Genomic DNA, 17,508 nt, shown 5'->3' with positions numbered 1-17,508 from the left:
AGAAGCCTTGATAAAATCCTAACATTTGCTGGATCCAAGGATTACGGGGGTCTGGCACCCAGCTTAACACCCAAAACCCAAAACACTGTTTTCTTCACGGGGAAAAACTAGATATTTTATTTTCTCTGGTCAAAGAGTTCCTTTTGCCTTCTACGTGGCTGGCTGTGTGCTTTTGATGTTTGGCTTTGAAACGTGGAATCTGATCCATAATATTTTGATGATCTTTTTACTTTTGAAGCTGGGTATGTGCCTGGAAGTATAGATAAGTTTCCAAGCCTCCGATTCTTTTTATAGCACACAGGCAAATATATGCTTTCCCAGGCTTCCATAAAACACAGGTAAGACTGCATCCATTCCTTCCATAGCCTGTGATTATTAATCACTACTAATGATACAGCACAAAGAGTCACAGAGCCTTTGCCTTTGTTCTGAAGACACATGAGTTAGCCTTTTGTGCAGAGCTGACTTGTGTTAAGGGCCCATCAACTGTATCCTAATGAGCAACTTTCTCAGTGTTTACATATTAGTATAAATGTGCAGTCTTGCAATCTATGTTTCAGTACATGTTGCACAGTTTGTTTAAAAATGCAAACTTCCCACTTTGTTTTTGATGTTATAAATTTAATATAGTTTTAAAATCTTTAGGCATTCTATTGTTCTAGGTTACACTGTATAGTTTTTAAACCATAAAAATTAAAGGTGAGGGTTAAGGACCCACCAAGCTTCCTTATCTTGTTCCTGACAACTCTTTAGGAACATCCAGAACCTGACCTTAGGGAAGAACAGTTGCTGTTTGGAAATTTTGTTTTGAAATAAACTAGTTCTAGTTCATTCTGTCCAATCAGGGACCAGTTCAACTTGGTCCTTTTGCAAAATGAATTCGTTCAGTTCACATTCACTCAAATTAACCTTTTCATTCATAAAAAGTTTGCCCACAACAAACAAGTCGGCATTCAGAAAGCTGCTGTGCTGATGTATTGCTTGGAATTCAGCTAGCAAGTCCTATCAGTGGAAGCCCCTCCACAAAAACTTCGCAATGGGGGCTTTGCCCACTCCACTCCCCTCTTTGTGCCCCCATCTCTGCACAATTGGCTCAGGAATAAATTTAAAAATTGTCCAGTAGCACCTTAGAGACCAACTAAGTTTGTTCTGGGTATAAGCTTTCGTGTGCATGCACACTTCTTCAGATACTTCTTCTTCACAATAGGCTTGGGGTGTGTGTGCAAGGAGAACCTCCAAGAACATCACATGGGAGGAGAGGAGGCAATTGTTCCCCTGGCAAGCTGCAATGTTTGTGCAGAAGAATTGTTCATTGTAGTGCAGCACTGAATTCCACCCATAACATAGCAAATCCAACAATCCTACGGAAAAAAATTAAATATTTTCTATCTTTGCCAAAATAGTTCATATTACATCAATTAGAGGCAAGTGATTCTCGGAAATATCTTTGTTCCCCTCCCAAATGCCGGTACTAGTTTGACACTTTGCACTTGTGGTTTACATATTAGAAGAGGTTCAAGCCTGTTTTCATTATATGTAATAGACAGTTTTCTATTTAGCTGGAAGCAACATCAACAGCAGAAACTATTCTCAGCTCATTCGTTCAAAACTCTGTTGAGTTTGAGTCTGAGCATAATGCAATTATATAGCAATATAAATGGTTGCACTGTTTGAGAGTTATTAAAAAATATTCTAGTTATTTGTCGTAAAGGCACTCTAGAGCCTTGGCCTTAAAAAAATAATAACGCAAGTCTATCCATTATACTGAAATACATTTCCCCCCACCCACCCCTGAATTTTAATTTATAGTCAAATACATCAATAATAACCACACGGGAATGCTGTAGAAACTGTTCCCCTTGGTGGTTGGTGAAGGATTATTTAAACAGTCTAATATGCATTGGCAAGCAGCACAATCCTATGTCTATTTATACAGAAGCAAGGCCACTATCTGCAGTGAGGCCCAACTGCATGAGCTACAAGGAGAAGGAGGCAACAAACACAAGTCTCCAGAAATCCCCACAAACATAGTTTGATTCCCTTTATGTCACCCATTTCCAACCTCGGATCCAACTTTAATCCTAACATGCATTTGGGAACACCTTTCTTAAATTTTCACCATCTATTTGAGTGTGCTGTTATTGCGATCCATTTTTGATATGGCTATGACCCTGTATTGCCAGTTGAAGGTACCTAAATAAAGGTACCGCAGCCATGAACTTACCAAGATCAAAGGAGGCTTTTTCCAGGTATGGAAAGGGAAGAACAGGGAGAGCCGACAAAGGAAGAAGCCACAATACCATCTCTTACAGGAGCACTTTCTATTACTTCGCTGTGTAACAGGTGTGTAGGAAGAAGGCCAGTTTAAACCCCACTACAGGCCATGACTGGGAGAGAGCTGGACCATAAAGAGAGCTGGACCATAAAGAGAGCTGGACCATAAAGAAGGCTGATCGCTGAAGAATTGATGCTTTTGAATTATGGTGCTGGAGGAGACTCTTGAGAGTCCCATGGACTGCAAGAAGATCAAACCTCTCCATTCTTAAGGAATTCAGCCCTGAGTGCTCACTGGAAGGACAGATCCTGAAGCTGAGGCTCCAATACTTTGGCCACCTCATGAGAAGAGAAGACTCCCTGGAAAAGACCCTGATGTTGGGAAAGATGGAGGGCCTAAGGAGAAGGGACGGCAGAGGACAAGATGGTTGGACGGTGTTCTCAAAGCTACCAGCATGAGTTTGACCAAACTGTGGGAGGCAGTGGAAGACAGGAGTGCCTGGCGTGCTCTGGTCCATGGGGTCACGAAGAGTTGGACACAACTAAACAACAACTCAGGCCATGACAGGAATGAGGCTTCACTCATTTTTTGAATGCCTAGTCAGGGACCGTCATGCCCAAAGCAGAGAAAGTTGCCAAAATCCAAATCTACATTGCATACTCCACAGAATGGCTTTCTACATGCCCAGCCATCCATAGGAAATGGCATTCATCAGAGAATAGCCCACAGACCCAGCCAAAGACGTTGACCAAATCTGCGTAAGGAACCCTGGGCCAAATCTATGAGGCAGCTCAAATCTGGCATGCAGACCTCACATTCAAGTTTCACGTGTGGCTTCCTCTGGAAAAGGCTCTCACATAATATAGACACACATGAGAGAGTGTAGTGTTTGAGCAATTCAGGAAGCGTACTTGTCAGGGGTTCAGAGACAGAGGCACAGGTGAGGGGGGAGACGGAGAGCGATGGGGAAGAATCCCAGGACAGTGAGGAAGAGGATGACAATGACTTGAGGTCTTCCATGAGTCTCTCAAGTGAATCGGAGGATTCCCAGAAGGGGGCGCCCCTAGTCAGGCCAAGGGGGGTCACAGGGGGAACCTGCCAGGAGCAGGGAAGCAGCAGGGAAACCCCGAGTAGGAGTGGGAGATCGGGATCGGCTTCCCAGCAGGAACGAAGTGAAGAGAGTGGAGTTCCCAGTGTGACGCACGGAGCGGAGCAGGATGGAGACAGGGGAAGGAGATCAGGGCAGGACGTCCTGCCGGAAGAGGCGGAGAGTAGTACAGGGAGTTGTGTAAGTGTCAAGAGGAAGGTCAGGGGTAGCGAACGCGCGCCAAGTTCAAATGTGGAGGCGCGCGGAAATGCAGAGAGCCCGGAGGAGGAGCCTGGCCCCAAAGCACGAAGGAGGGGGGAACAGGCATCTCAGGAATCCGCATCAGGAGAGAGCAGGAGGGAAGGAACCCAGGGGGGCAGAAAGACCCTGCGGAAAAGAAAGGACAGCAAGAGGTGGTCTAGCACAAGCCTCTTAAGCTGGTGTAGGGGCGGGACTGATTCAGAGGGGACTTCAAACGCCTAGCCTAAGAGACCCGGGGCTGCGCGCCTCTGTTGTGGAACTGATAATGAACTGCAATAAACATCCTTGTATATAAGAAGAGCTGGGCGTTGGTCTTTTGTGAGCTGAGACCTGAGGCAGCCCTGACAGTACTGCATGGGTCAGTAAGCCTGGTTCCAACATAGTCCTCCTAGTCCTTTCAGCCCACCCTTCACCCTGAAAACTCACTTTCCTACCATGATAGCTTTCAAGGAACTTTGGGCTTGAGGAGAAAAATGTAGAACGAGTTTCACAAGGATGAGGATTCTGCAAGATCCTGGGCTGCCAAGCTTGGCTTGGGCAAAGCACTAAAAGCGATTTCATGCCGTGTCAGCTTTGAATTCAACAACACTCAGGTATGCATTTTGGACAGATAAACTTATCAAGAGTCACAAAAGGACAGGATCTATAAACAGCAAATGCTTCTGGTATCACCTGTCTATCTTGGCCACTAGAAGCTATGCAGGAATAAAATGATATCCCTACCTGTGCAGGAATCTAGCTCATGCTCCTATCTTATCAGCAGATCAGATTCTCATTATACTAAGGTTCAACCTTGGAAGAAAGTCTATCAATATCACACACATCTCATGTTCACCCTTTGCAGTACAGTCCTTAGAATGCTTCCCAGCAGATGGAGTATTATTATTAATTTTAAAAAAGAAATCTTGCGTGGTTCTGATGTACTTAAGAGGTTATTTAATAGTAACGGCCTTGTTCCAGCAAAACATAGCATCCTTGACCCTGGGCCATTCTGGCTGGGGGTGATGGAAGCTGGGAGCCCAACTATATCCAGACAGTACGATGTTGGCTCTGCTGGTCTATACAGCCAGTTTGGGTCATACTTTCAGATGGAAGATTTGTTTGCACCACACCATTTTTTAAATTAAGAAATACGTTGGAAAACAAAAGGAAACAGATTAGCACTCCGTGAAATTCAGAGCATGGGAAGTCACCCAAAGATAAATAATTTGGCAATATATTCTGCCCTTTTTAATGTATTGTAATTCAGAATATAATGTGGTTCTTATTGGATTATTAATTTGGAAACCTAATAAAATATTATGAAAAAAGGAAAACAAAAGGAAACTGCGCCTAGCAGTGCTTGATTTAAAACCTAGAACACAACTACTTTATTTTATGATCATAGGACATCCAGACAGTATAAAACAATGCAGCTATGTAAGAACATGAATAGTCCCAAAATATAATTATAAATGTTTGAACAGTGATTCTGGATCACATCTAGGATTGTCCTCAGTATCACTTGATGTTCTTGCTCTCATTTGGAAAAGTTATCTGTCCATATTCTACAAAAGGAGGACCACACATTTTGATATTACGCTGCACTGAAATGTTTAAACATTTCTTTGATTGTCCTTGAATCTTTTTCTGCCACACTTGCCATCCTCACCTCTCACACTAGTGTGGGGCACCACACCCTTGGAGAACCATGGGCATAGAGGGATGAACCCCCTTCTTTGGTGATTTCAGTCATTCAATATACGCTACATTCAAAGTGGTTCACAGCAAAGCATGAAGAACCAAAATACATCTTCCACTAGGGTTGCCATATCATGAAGAGCAAAAAAGAGGGCAGTCCAAGCTGGTGAAAGAGGCATGCACAGCTGCCATGCCCACATGCTTCTTTCTCTGGCTTCGGTTGGCAGCGGCTGTGGTGTGCAGCCCAAGCCTGAGTCGCCCAAGCCCGAAAAAATCCAGACATTTCCTTTAAAATGTAAAAATCTGTCTGGATTGGAATGTTGGCCTCCCAAAAAACATTGACAGATGAATAAAAAGAGAATACGGTATACCGTATACACACACACACACACACACCAAACTGTACTTGGAAGATGAAAGAACGCATGGCTGTTCAACATGAGGAGAATCGATCAACGAGGGACTGAGGACTTTTGAGTTTAAGATCAGAATGTGGAAAATATGAGCACAACAAGAAGAAAGCAGAAATATATAATTGTGTGAGATGATTCTTCAGAGGTCCAGAATATGGGAAGTCTGTTTGAAATTTATTAATTAATAATTTGGATTGTAATTTCATAGAATCATAGAATCATAGAATTGGAAGAGACCACAAGGGCCATCGAGTCCAACCCCCTGCCAAGCAGGAAACACCATCAGAGAACTCCTGACATATGGTTGTCAAGCCTCTGCTTAAAGACCTCCAAAGTAGGAGACTCCACCACACTCCTTGGCAGCAAATTCCACTGTCAAACAGCTCTTACTGTCAGGAAGTTCTTCCTAATGTTTAGGTGGAATCTTCTTTCTTGTAGTTTGGATCCATTGCTCCGTGTCCGCTTCTCTGGAGCAGCAGAAAACAACCTTTCTCCCTCCTCTATGTGACATCCTTTTATATATTTGAACATGGCTATCATATCACCCCTTAACCTCCTCTTCTCCAGGCTAAACATGCCCAGCTCCCTTAGCCGTTCCTCATAAGGCATCGTTTCCAGGCCTTTGACCATTTTGCATTTTGGTTGCCCTCCTCTGGACACGTTCCAGTTTGTCAGTGTCCTTCTTGAACTGTGGTGCCCAGAGCTGGACACAGTACTCCAGGTGAGGTCTGACCAGAGCAGAATACAGTGGCACTATTATTTCCCTTGATCTAGATGCTATACTCCTATTGATGCAGCCCAGAATTGCATTGGCTTTTTTAGCTGCCGCGTCACACTGTTGGCTCATGTCTCTGGTCTTCTTCTTCTTTTTTTGAATTGGATTATGATTTGATTTGATTTGTTATTGACTGGATATTTTTATTGGAATATTAATAAAAATTATTAAACAAAAAAACAAAAAAAATGAATGTTGGCCTCCCAAAAGAGGACATGTCCAGGTTTTCCCGGACGTATGGCAACCCTATCTTCCACAGCATCACTTTGCAAAAGGCCACAATTTTGTAATAAATATATACTTTACTAAGAAGAGCACAAGGCAGCCATTGATGCAGAAGGTGTCAGTTGCCGAAGGAGTCCTTTTTCAAGAGCTTGAAAGTGAGGTGCAGGCAGTCTTCAGTCCCAGGGTTACAGGGACTGTAACACCTTCTGTAACACCTGAAACACCTTCAGGTGCCAGTGCCATGTCCAGATTTTGGAGGGTCCTTGGGCAAGGCACCCTTCACAGCTCCCCCTCTTGCAACAAATCATCTTCCTCACTGCCATTTTTCTCTTCTTCATTATTGTCTGGTGAGCCGGTAGTGTTAAGTTGTGGGTGAACATATCAGAAAACACAGTGATTCTTCAAACAGCTCTTGTTTATTCACAAACCAGAACAGAACTGAACTGAAGGGTTCAGCCAACCTGCTTATATAGAGCTCAACTACAAAGCAACATTAACCACTTTCTGTAACTATCCAATCACTGAACGTCACTTTCAATTCCTTATTTGCATATGTGGACCTGAGTGAAAAATATCTACAGTATCCCCCTGCTGGCCAGGGTGAGAACTTCAGTACATAACAGGTAGTACCAAAGAGCCGATGAGGAAGCAGACAGCAACATCCACTACGCCCCCCCCCCCCGGTTTACTGCTCTGTCTGGGCTAGAAGAGAAAGGTCTGTGAACAAGCAGGTTGCAAATGCTAGAAGACTGTGACCAGGGCCTCTTGTCAGGGGGCTTCCTGCTGAGATGTGGGCCCTTAGCATATGCCCATTTGTGCCAGCCCTTAGCGCCAACCTTGGCAAAAGCACTTTCTTCTGGCATGATGATTTCCAAATGCTCCCCACATATGTCAGTAATATCCAATTTCCTCTATAGCCAAGCTCTGGTAAGCTGCTTCCTCTTTGGCAGCCAATTCTATTACAGTGGTGCCCCGCAAGATGAAATTAATTCGTTCCGCAAGTTTTGTTGTCTAGCGAATTTTTCATCTTGCGAATCACGAAATCCCATAGGAATGCATTGAAAATCAATTAATGCGTTCCTATGGTCAAAAAAAGTCCAAACAAAGACAATTTTGGTACAACAACAGTTTATTAACTGCTCTTTAAAGTCACACATACTGTAAAGAGCAGTTCAAAAATTGAAGGGAAAATAAATTAACTTTATAAACAAAACATGTCTTTGTTTTTAGACAAAGGAAACAAAGTCACGAGACGTTTTCGTCTTGCGAAGCAAGCCCATAGGTGAAATTCGTCTTGCGAGGCAAATCGAAAATGGAAAAACCTTTCGTCTAGCGAGTTTTTTGTCTTGCGAGGCATTCGTCTTGCAAGGTACCACTGTAACTGAAAAGTGTACGTTCTCTAGTTTGCTGTTAACTGAAGATGAGCTCTCCACTGGTGGGAGACCTCCCAGTTAACTACTGGTACTGCTCTCCTGATTCATATCCCTTGGGATCTACCCTAAATCCAACAAAATTTTCCAAACCACTCCCAGTACCTTATTTCCTTCAACATCCAGAAATATTCCCAGCATAAAAGTGCCAGCTATTATTATTTTGTACTGGATGCTGACTTGCATGACAAATAATACCTGCTGGAATTTCCTCTTTGACACAACTCTTAAGGGTGCACTTCCAGGTGTAGCTTTCATATTCCCAGCACCTTCAAACTGAAGACCACAGATCTAGAGGACTGCTGTGTTTTAAAAATCACAAGCTTGCTAAAACAGAACTAGAAGATAATTTCCCATAGGCATTCCAGGGCAGTGACATTACTTCTGGTAGTACAATTCGCTTATTTGGATTGATGTTGGTTGACTGCTTTCTACAGTGTCTCCCTCCCTAGAGGAGAACTAACGACCTTGTAGTGCTGGCTGCACAGAAGTATGAAAAGGGGACAGCTCAGTCCCTTATCCTCAATTTGATGGTTTCATTTCCTCTTTGCAGTATATTTAAAAAGACAAAAAGAGAATCAGACTAAAGGTTTTGAGGATGTTTTTGCTACTGCAGTGAGATTTCCAATGGATGTTGGAGATTTTAGACCCCAGAAAATAATTCACATCTGTGGTGTGAGATGAAGTGCACATTTAATAAATTGTAATAATAATAAGCTTCCTGGACAAAACCAAAGCACCCAGAACTAGAAAACACTCAGAGATGGTAGAACTGTTATGTGCAGCAACCAGTAGCCCCTGCACATGGAATAAGCAACACAATTTGCCCTTTTAACAAGCAGCGAAAACTATCTTTGAAGGTGAAAATATTGAAAATATCATAAAATCTTAAGAAAAGAAATGTCTTTCAGCTGAAAACTAACAATAACAGTTTTTTGAGGTACGTTTGTCACCCCATTCAGAAACCTGCAAGACAACTATCCCTGGTCCCCAGACAACATCATGTGCTTTGTGCCAACCTTCTGACACACACCCATGGTTTCCTGACGTTTCTCAGACCATTTTCCTATGGAAAAATAATGGGGTATCCTAATCTTCCAGCATAGTCTACAGTAATAAATGCACGCTAATGGCAAAACTCAATGCATTTCTGGGGTATTTTATGCCCCAGACGGTTTTTTGTTTCCAGAAGGAAAATGGTAAGTCACTACTGTCTGAAATTTGGAGACACTGTACAGATGTCATAGAAGGACTACCATGTACACTTATGTGTAAATTGCACAATGAAAAGTGCACATGGAGCATGTTTTTCCCCCAGAAAACTGGGTGGAGGCTAAGAAATTTTCATTTATTTTATCTGAAGTCTCATCAACCAGTAGCGGATTTTATTGTAATCTTTGGGTATTTTGATTTGAATTACCTGCTTTTGATTAAACTGAATACAGTGGTTTAAGAAAAGCATCCCAAATATCATAAACCACAGAAAATGGTGCCAGCATTTAATCCTCCAAGAAGCAGAGATCATCATTTTTTGGAGGAAGATTTTGGAACAAAGAACTCGGAAAGGAAGTCAGCTGCAAGCAAGAACTGGAATGTTTCAAAGACCATTAACTGGAGTAGATAATTCAAGCTGATTGTTGCTATATATACACTACTATCATGCACAAATAGCTGTGTTAAGATATTTGCTCCTTAGCTGGCCTCCTGATTAAAAGAAAATATAGCTAAAATATTTTAGTCCACTGTCAATAAGAGTACAATTTTGGGTGTCGTAGGTCATTTTGTCTGGTCCAACCTGACCTTTCTGGATTGGACAGTCCATCTGAGTACATTAATCCACTGTAAATCAAATATTTGCCTTAAAAATATGGCAATGCAGTTTTCAATACAGGGGTTTTTCCTTTCCTTCACCTTTTTTGCAGCAATGATCTCCTATTATATAAGACCTTACATAAAGACTGGCCAGTGAAGACGTTGCAGTGGAGTGAGGGATTGGGTGAGTAGGGTTGCCGTATTTCAAAAAGTATATTTTTGGGGGGAACCTATCCCCAAAAGAGTACTTTTTTGAGCTGTTTCCACTGCTTCTCCCATCGTGTTGCCATACATCCCTGACATTTCACCAATTCTGCAAAATTCCCCCCAACGCCATTTTTACACCCAGAAACCAGGACATGTCAGTGTCAGTGATGGTGGTCCATGCCCCAATGGCCGCAGTTGCTATCATTGCCTTCCGTTGGCTTGGAGAACAAGGCCATGCTGCTTCTATGTTGAGAAGCTCCCCAAGGAAACAAGTGTTTGAACTGGAAACACACCTATAGGAGGATGATTCTGGAGCTTTGCTGAAGGGAACCAGCTACGGCAAAAGCATCCTAGTCAGTGTCCCAGACAGAGACTGCAATTCAGAATACAACTTGTGTGATAAAGTTCAGAACTTGCTTCCCCTTCTCCCCTAGCTTACACATTGCAGTCTCAACAAAGAACCTACCACAATAGCCTGGTGGGTTATAGTCTCTTGTCACCAGCCATGCCCAGCCCAGATGACTACTTTGAGTGGAGCAACAGTGGTGAGGAAGTTGATGTTTTTCCTGGTAAATGTACAGGTGAAACTCGGAAAATTAGAATATCGTGGAAATGTTCAGTGCCCATGGGATTACTGTGCTTGATTGGCCAGCAAACTCGCCTGACCTGAACCCCATAGAGAATCTATGGGGCATTGCCAAGAGAAAGATGAGAGACATGAGACCAAGCAATGCAGAAGAGCTGAAGGCTGCTACTGAAGCATCCTGGTCTTCCATAACACCTCAGCAGTGCCACAGGCTGATAGCATCCATGCCACACCGCATTGAGGCAGTAATTGAGGCAAAAGGGGCCCAGACCAAGTACTGAGTACATATGCATGCTTCTACTTCTCAGAGGTCCAATATTGCTCTATTTGCAATCCTTGTTTCGCTGATTTCATTTAATATTCTAATTTTTGGAAATTGTTAAATTGGGGTTTTCATCATCACAATTATAATAAATAAAGGCTTGACATTGCTTTGCATGTCATGAGTCGATCTCAAATATTAGTTTCACCTTTTAAGTTGAATTACTGAAATAAATGAACTTTTCCACAATATTCTAATTTTCCGAGTTTCACCTGTACAGTCTGCTAAGAAAAAGCCTCCATCCCTCTCCTTCTGATCTGGGTTTAGCAAAGGCAGAGAAGCATTCCTTCAGACAGCAAAGATGCTTGAGGGAATAACTTCCTAGGGCTACAGCAGGGGTGGTTAATATACAGCCCTTCAGATATTATTAGACTCCAATACCAGCTGCCCTAGCCAACAAAATCAATGGCCAGGGATATGGTGAGTTGTAGCCCAACAACATCTGAAGGACCACGGATTAGCCAGTCCTGCCTAGAGGATGCACTAACCAAGAGGCAAAAGTGCCATTATTTTTCGGAGTAGCCAAATGCCCAACACAGGCAAGTTATGTGTGGAGGAGCTGCTTGCATACGACTTGCAGAGTAATGAGCTCAGCAAATTTCCGGTCAATGAGGACCAGACTACAGAGTGCCAGAGACGGAAGGCAGATTTTGCCAACGAAGCAACAATGTCCCTTCTTCAACCCTCAAAGCTGGGTAACACGGAGACAGGTCGTCCCAGCAGGATATCTTTCCCTGACTGGGATGGGACTGGGACTACCTGTCCCAGAATCCCCAGTGGAAAAAGAAAACTGTTTGCATTATTCCTGCAGGGGAGGCCCTTTGATAATATTCTCCCTGGTGGGAATAATGCAAATAGCAAAGTTTTCTGTCCAGGGATTCTGGAACTGGTAGTCTCAGCCCCATCTCTGATGCAGAAAGACACTCAGCTGGGATTTCTGGGAGTAGTTGCTGCAGCCTGTCTCTGTTTCCTGCCCCAGAATACAGCTACTTGATCTTGGTGGGGTCATGCTGATGTTTCCAGGACTCAGAGGAAGAAAATGTCTGCCAAGGTATGATGAAAGAGGGAGAGATTTGTCCCACAAAAGAGACCAAACAAGCAGGCACAGTAAAGACATCTGTTCCCTATGAAGAAGAATGTAGGACCAAATCTCTTCACCAGGCCTCATCCAGACCACTAAGGAGCTACTGTATCTAACTTAAGTAACAGCCAGCAAACTTGAGACGGTAAATATCCAAAGGAAGACACAGAGCTATTCAAGAAGTGAACCAAAACAAGAGGACCAAGAATGTCTAATAAGAGACTAGGGTCAACCCGTCAACGTCCAAGAGAGAGGGCAAAGCAACTGTGTCTGGACTGGAGAATGGTCAAGTGTTTTCCAGATGACAAACACCAGCTCAGAGTAAAGGGTCCTTGATAACTTTTGAATTCTAGTAACGTCATGATTTACATAGGAGATGCCAGGCCATAGCTGATAAGTATGTTCTTAGGAATCCTTCATACGCAAATCCTCAAGTGTCCTCCTCAAAACATATTGGTACAATAATACAGGCTTTGACCACTTTTAATTTTCCTTCTCCTTTCCCAAGTTCTTGCCACCATACTTTATAATTGAACCTCTGTGTCCATAAAGACTAGAGGCTTTCTTCCCTCAAATGAACATCAGGCTTTCCTGGCTACTGACAACAATAAAAAGCCAGTTGTTCAAAGTGGGTTTGTAAGAAGTGCCTGTGGACTTGTATGGTGCTCTCTGATTTACAGCAGCTGTAGGAAAACACCCCCTGGCTACAAAGATCCTCTGCGACCTTTGCTTTTCCCATTAATTTAGGAATGACAATGGCTCATGCTGCACATTTTGCTCATCAACAGACATACATTTTGCTGAGGCCACAAGGTACTCAACGGACTGCCTCTGTGCCAAAATAGCTGTCCCTTCACTGCAAAACCATTGCGGGGAAATGCCCATGCAAGGCTTTCTGCTAAAATATTTACAAGGACTGCATGCAGATCCACTCGCCTCATCCCGCGGCTTGCTCTTCCCCAAGCAGACACCCACGCACACATCCAGAGGACTTAATACATCCATTTCAGGCTGTCTGCTGCATTTAATCTGGCTCATTCGCCTCCTCCCCTCACTTGCTGCCTGCAGTACGCACGGTGTTCGACTGCTCCTCTTCTTCTTTTGATTTCGTCTCTTTTCAGCAAAGGGACGACTTTGTTAAAGTCCTTCCACCACAAGCATTCAACGCATTAACTAAGCCTCAAAGTTCAAATGCTGTTTTGTCATTAAATTGACACCTTGTGTGATCTCAATGTGCAAAACATTGAGACAGACCCCGAATTAGTGTTAGATCACATGCTTTGCTTACTGGAAGCCCCTGGCTCAGTGTGGTATCACCAGTTAAAAATACCCAGGAGATGGAAACAATCTCTACCTGAGGCCCTGGAAAATTATGTCAGAATAGACAATACTGGGCTTGATCTGGTATAAAACAGCTTTCTATGTTCCCCATTAGAGCAGAGGGTTGTGCATATATCACATATGAAGCTTAAATATTGAATAATTTTATTGGATGTTGAAAAACCATTTCATAACTTTCTGTCACACTCGTGTGTGACGCAGAAACAGAACCCAGGATAGGTCTCACACAGAACTCAGTGAAGTCCTAATTGGTACCCTCCTTTACTTTTTCCCAACCCTTGGGTTGGTGGGTGTAACAGTGGAGCTTGCCTAGAGAGGAGAGGGATGGCAATGACCATTTAGGGGCAAGGTCGACCAGATTCCCTCTTTCTGAATACAATGGTCAAGTGGTGTGGTACCAAGCAAGGATACAGCTCACGGGTGGATTAGAGACTTACAATAACCCAGTGTGATGAGTGATCTTGAAGAACAAAAGTTTATTTAGAGAAAGCATATCAGGATATAAATTGGGCAGGAAACACCCCCAAATAATACTCATAGCTAAAACACCCCACTATAGTAATTTTTAAAAAAATCTTCAGCCATGGCAGGGAAAGATTTTTAGTTATCCAAGGTCCTTACATTTTCTGTGTGCAGGTGAACATTGGCATCTCCCATCAGAGAGCACAAGCCCTCCCTGTCATGGCCTTCAACAAAGTGGGTTCCAAAAAGCCTTGCCTAATCTTTATCTATAATGGGTTTCTGCTACAAGAAAACCATTCTGTCCAACCATTGTATATTCTATGCAATGAAAAACTGCATGTTTGGAAACAATAATCTCCAGCACAGACGTCATTAACGTCTTACTAGGCCAGACGGCTGTTTAGCCATCTGACTGCCACGCACCAAATTGCACCAACCCAAAGGGAGGAGACTTTGATCTTTGTGGCACTCTCCAGTTTTATCCCCCTTTACTATGAAGTATTCATCCGGAAGAGATGTAAATGCATTGACATTTTATTAATCACATTTTACAGTATCCTTATCAAACTTCATTCATAATACTAACTCTGATCACAAACCATTTCCATCACCAGAGAAACACGTCTGCTAAGAAATTATTTCCAAAATATTTGGACAGTTACATCAGGGGTTGCTGGACTTTTTGGACCAGCAAGCACATTTTGAATTTTGAGAAAGTGCTGTGAGGCCATGGCATAATAGAAAATTAAAGCAAGTGCAGTCATTTCTGCTTTCCCCCAGCCCCAGCTCCCAGGACCTCAGGTTTACCATGGGAGGTCATCTATGTAGAAGAGAAGGGGTTTGCATGGTCCAGCTTCTGGTGCATTAGTGAGAAGCAGAAAATGGCAGAAGGGTGACCCTCTTGGTAACACATCTGAAAGCCATTCAGAAATATGGGTACCATTAGTCCAATCCAACACTGTCAACAGTGAGATAGTCAACATTGATTTACTCATGCCAAATACCAGTCCTGTCCCCACTGGCCTCATTTCTGGGACCAAAGTCAACTAATGAAAGTTTTCGGCACTGTGCAGCACATAAATGTTTATAAGCTATGTTGAAGGGTTTTTTGCTACACATATTCATATGCAAAAGAAGTGCTACCCTTAGCATAGGCTGAGTCACTGCACCCTGCAGTGCTATAAGTCACAGGCTCACAGTTGATGTTGATACAGAAAAGGAAGCTTTATTACAGCTTAGTAGCTGCTGAATCATTGCTCACTGGGGCCAGACAGTCTGAGCATATTACGTTGATCCTGGCCCAACTACACAGGCTGCCAATTAGCTTTCAGGCCCAGCTCAAAGCGCTGGTTTTGACCTATAAAGCCTTTAACAGCTCAGGGCTGCAATATCTCAAGGACAGCCTCTGCCCATACAAACCGTCCTAGACCCTGCTTTCATCACCCGAGACCCTTCTTCATGTGCCTCCTCCACGTGAGGTCTGGAGGGTGGCAACACGAGAATGGGCCTTTTCTGTAGTGGCTCCCTGTTTGTGGAGTGCTCTCCCCAGGGAGTTTCACCTGGTGCCTTTTTTATATATTTTTAGGTGCCAGGCAAATACGTTCCTCTTCAACCAGGCCTTTGACTGATTAACATCCTACAGCAGGCATAGGCAAACTTGGCCCTCCAGATGTTTTGGGACTACAACTCCCATCATCCCTGACCACTGGTCCTGTTAGCTAGGGATGATGGGAACTGTAGTCCCAAAACATCTGGAGGGCCAAGTTTGCCTATGCCTATCCTACAGCCTTTTAAATGTGTCCGGGGGCAGGGTGTTATTGTTTTGTTGTTTTAGTTTAATTACTTACTTGTGTTTTATCTTGTATTTTATTCTGTGAAGCACCCTTTGATGAAGGGCAGGATATAAAATTTAATAACCAGCACCAATCCTGCAAAGCGAGAAAAACTAATTCCTTAATATGGGGCCCATTGGCTGTGGTATGGGAAAGGCATTGCCTAGGTAGAGTCTCATGGGCCAAATTTGGCACCAGGGTCTGAGATTAGTCACCTGCATGCTAAGCCAGATCACGACTTAGTGCAAATGTGTGTGTGCAGAGGCTCCGGGAAAGGAGAACACAGGCTCACGGTTTAGCTCTCCTGGACAAACCATGCACTTGACACTAGAGGGCAAACCTTAATGGAATCTACACACATATAAAAAAACGCTGTGAAAATGCTTTTTAAAAACAGTTTTGAAAAATACATTGAATTTTGCATAGCTCACTGTCACCATCTAGTGCCACATTTATATATTGCACTTTACAACACATTTAAAACGTTTCATTTGCAGCTGTGTAGCTGAGTCCCTTGTTTCGGCTCAATGTTAGTCTAGAGAGAGCTAAGCCATGAGTCCAGATTTAGAAAACGTGTTAAACCAAACTATGGCTTAGCTCAGCATGGTGCAGTAGTAAAACGATCAGGGAGGAGAGAAGCAACCGCGATCCCCTTCAGGGAGGCTGCATGCTCACACAGTCACAATAAGCAATGGTTTGGCTTGGTGGGACATGTAAAGCAGGCCTCTGTGTTGACGCTGGAGTGTGATCTATGCTGACACAGACTTGGATCTGTGCCTCCCCTTATCCAGAAATCTTATTAAGTTGCTTTATGCAAGACACCCTTACGCAGCCTCACCTAATCCACGGGATCATACTGAGGAAAGAGTAAGATGCGCCCATATACACTACCCTGAGATCTTCCTGGTGGAAGTGACAGGATAGAAATGTGATAAATACGGGTAAAATAATAATAGAGAACCATGTAAAGCAAGCTAGATAACACACTCTGAAAAATCAGATTGACGTGCCATAGAATTTTCACTTGGAATCTTATAGTGCTTACTAAATATCCAACTGACATATCCAACTGCTTGTAAAACACACTCCTTCGTTTTTGTCAAAATTAACATGGTTTTTATATTTGGTAGGCAGGTAATTATAAGAGTCTCTCTCTATACCAAACACAGAAGGGATCATTAATCTCTCCAAGACTCATGTAGTTTAACACAAAAGTAAAGAATCTGTAACTACTGCTTCTCGTGGATAATTGCACAATATCGTTTAAAAAACGAGCATTATGCTCTTTGGGAATGCAACTGGTTACTACTGAAGAAAAGTGAAGTTTCTCACAATAATGTTAATGAGCAAATAAAGAGACGTGGTAAATAAGGCTCTATGGGGCTCCAAACACAATTTAGAAGGAAGTTTAATCAAGGTAAACACATGGAACTATTCCATATTGTGAGATCTTTTCGTGAGCCACTTCACACACAGAGCTGAACCATGGTTTGGCATTGTGAAGATGAGCTGCAGTGAAGATGAGCTCTGCCTGCACAACTTCAAGGGATTAAAAAGCTTTCTCTGTTCCAATTTCCATTCACCCCAGTTTTTGTGAGATTAAACAATCCTAACCCATAGGGGACGCGGGTGGCGCTGTGGGCTAAAGCCTCAGCGCCTAGGGCTTGCCGATCGAAAGGTCGGCGGTTCGAATCCCCGCGGCGGGGTGCGCTCCCGCTG

The 17,508-nt window shown here is 43.2% G+C and overlaps 2 protein-coding genes across 7 annotated transcripts in view; one reads left to right on the top strand and one right to left on the bottom strand.

The window, feature by feature from the left end:
- The window catches only part of STARD3NL (STARD3 N-terminal like), a 292,381-nt gene that overhangs the window by 92,820 nt on the left and 182,053 nt on the right, over positions 1–17,508 (top strand). Inside the window, exon 9 of one of the 3 annotated variants that reach the window (XM_082192925.1) lies at positions 16,738–16,747. The exons of the other annotated variants lie outside the window; for them this stretch is intronic. The gene's annotated coding sequence lies outside the window, so the exon portion shown is untranslated. Of the gene's footprint in view, positions 1–16,737; positions 16,748–17,508 lie in introns of those variants that run through there. 3 annotated transcript variants of the gene reach the window in all.
- LOC309515191 (amphiphysin-like) overlaps positions 1–17,508 on the bottom strand; it is a 105,625-nt gene that overhangs the window by 68,516 nt on the left and 19,601 nt on the right. The window lies entirely within an intron of this gene.

The sequence above is a fragment of the Podarcis vaucheri genome (genome assembly GCF_965113315.1).
Source record: "Podarcis vaucheri genome assembly, chromosome: 12".
Classification (NCBI taxonomy): Eukaryota; Metazoa; Chordata; class Lepidosauria; order Squamata; family Lacertidae; genus Podarcis; species Podarcis vaucheri.
Note: the sequence above shows the minus strand (reverse complement) of the source record. Positions and strands in the feature narration are given on the sequence as shown.